Source organism: Microcebus murinus, chromosome 7, assembly GCF_040939455.1.
Source record: "Microcebus murinus isolate Inina chromosome 7, M.murinus_Inina_mat1.0, whole genome shotgun sequence".
NCBI lineage: Eukaryota > Metazoa > Chordata > Mammalia > Primates > Cheirogaleidae > Microcebus > Microcebus murinus.
Genome location: NC_134110.1, coordinates 66,470,021 through 66,472,382, shown reverse-complemented (window position 1 = coordinate 66,472,382; position 2,362 = coordinate 66,470,021). Strand labels below are relative to the sequence as shown.

Genomic DNA, 2,362 nt, shown 5'->3' with positions numbered 1-2,362 from the left:
AGTAATCTACCTATTAATAGCTGTTTTTGTATCAGGACGACAACAGTTTAATTCTTGAGCCCTTTAAATGTGCTTAATACTTCATAAGACTTTTTCGAATTATTCTTGAATTCTAATTTTTGCTCTTTTCCATGTTTATGCTTCTAGAACAGCAGTTCTTAAGCATTTTTGTGTTATGGCTCCCTTTGTTAAAACCTTTAGACCCTTTCTCAGAGTAATGATTTTAAATGCATAAAATAAACAGGATTATAAAGGAAGCCAGTTTGGCCAGGTTGATCCATTGGTAGTTCATAAGTGTGATAGTTGGGTTTTCACGTTCATGTGTAAGATATGCCTCCCTCAAACCTTGTCATGATGTCAGCACATTACCCACGTCTGATGTGAACTTAGAAGAAAAATAAAGGAAGCTAGTTTTATTTAAAAATAGTTATGAAAATATTAAAAACTTTATGACATAGTAAATATGTGCTTCTTTATTAATGTATTAATTACATGATCTAGCAGCAGGTCTAATACCTACTAGAATGGTTTCAAAGTGGTGATGATCAAAATTGATATTTCTAAATAACTATTAATATAACAATTATAATATGAAAATATCTGTGATTTCTAATGGGGACAGAGTTGCAGGGACTGCTAATATGACCATGTTTTGTTGTCTACATTCATTAAGTGAAGGAAATGTTATATTTCAGTTATGGTTCTAGTAAAAGGAAAAGTATAACTTTTTTCCATTCAAGATCACAGAACCTCCAAATTCTATCTATGGATCTTAGTTTAAGAACTCCTGCTGTATTATAGATGAAATCTGGGAAAATTTTGTCTAATTTTAGAAAAACTCACTGGGATATTTAATTGGAATTGCATAAGTTTGATTAATCAATCTGGTAAGAAAATTCAATCATACTTATTCTTTCATTATTTATCTAGGAATGTCAGTTTTGCAGGTTTCTTTTCTCTCTCTCTCTCTCTTTTTATTTTTTTTATTTTTTTAGCAGCAAGAATCAAGTTTGGATCTCTCTCTTTTTTTTTTTTGGTGGTATTCCTAGGATCTTTTTTCCTATTCTGAATGAAAAAAATTTTTCCATTAAGTATATTTTTAAAGTCCTCTAATTATTTTGAATCAAATATTTGAAGTAAATATTTTGTACATATCTCTAAAAGGTAAAGACTTTAAAAAATACTACTACTACATCTTTAAAAATTTGTTTCTTAATATCAGCAAACATCCAGTCTATGTTTAAACCTTTTTGTCTCATAATTTAAAAAAAAAGTAATGGTTTTTTTAAGTTAGGACTCTAAGAAAGCCCAGGTAGCCATGGTGGCTCACGTTTGTAATCCCAGTGACTTGGAAGGCTGAGTTGGGAGGATTGTTTGAGGCCAGGAGTTTGAGACCAGCCTGGACAACATGATGAGACTTCATCTTTACAAAAAATTTAAAAATTAGCCAGCATTAGTGGCATGTGCCTGTAGTCCCAGCTACTTGGGAGGCTGAGGCAGGAAGATCACTTGAGCCCAGGAGTTTGAGTCTGTAATGAGCTATGATGGTGCCACTGTACTCCAGCCTGGGTAACAGAGCAAAACCTTCCCTGTTTCTTAAGGAAAAAAAAGGCAAAAAAAGGCAAAAATAACCCCCAAAACAAAAAAAAGCCAGTATATTACCCTTAATATTATTCTTCAGATCAACACCTGGCTACAGTTAGCCTAAAACATATTGGCACCACTTTCCAATGAGTGCCATTCAGCTTCCTTTTGTATCAATGTTATGACTTGGTGCCAATTCAGTTGGCTCTCTAGGTCATTAGACTCTCACGCTGAGTGACTTCTTTAGATGACAAACACTGCAGTAGGCGAGACAACTAGAAATCTAAAACTCCTCACAGGTCAGACCTAGACAGGGGGGTTCCTCTTTGTACCAAAACACCACTAGAGTGCCTATCATGGGATTTAGGTTTTATAACCAAACTTTCATAGAAATAGAACTTAAGAAAGAACTGGGGAGGCCGGGCGCGGTGGCTCACTCCTGTAATCCTAGCACTCTGGGAGGCTGAGGCGGGCGGATTGCTCAAGGTCAGGAGTTCGAAACCAGCCTGAGCAAGAGCAAGACCCCGTCTCTACTATAAATAGAAAGAAATTAATTGGCCAACTAATATATATAGAAAAAATTAGCTGGGCATGGTGGCACATGCCTGTAGTCCCAGCTACTCGGGAGGCTGAGGCAGGAGGATTGCTTGAGCCCAGGAGTTTGAGGTTGCTGTGAGCTAGGCTGACGCCATGGCACTTGCTCTAGCCTGGGCAACAAAGTGAGACTCTGTCTCAAAAAAAAAAAGAAAGAAAGAAAGAACTGGGGAATAGATACAGT

General features: G+C 36.2%; 1 non-coding gene across 1 annotated transcript; it reads left to right on the top strand.

The window, feature by feature from the left end:
- Nucleotides 1–275: 275 nt before the first annotated feature.
- On the top strand, nucleotides 276–381 carry LOC142872247 (small nucleolar RNA U13). Its single transcript, XR_012920461.1, has one exon. It is a non-coding gene; the product is annotated as a small nucleolar RNA U13 (small nucleolar RNA).
- The last annotated feature ends 1,981 nt before the right edge of the window (nucleotides 382–2,362 follow it).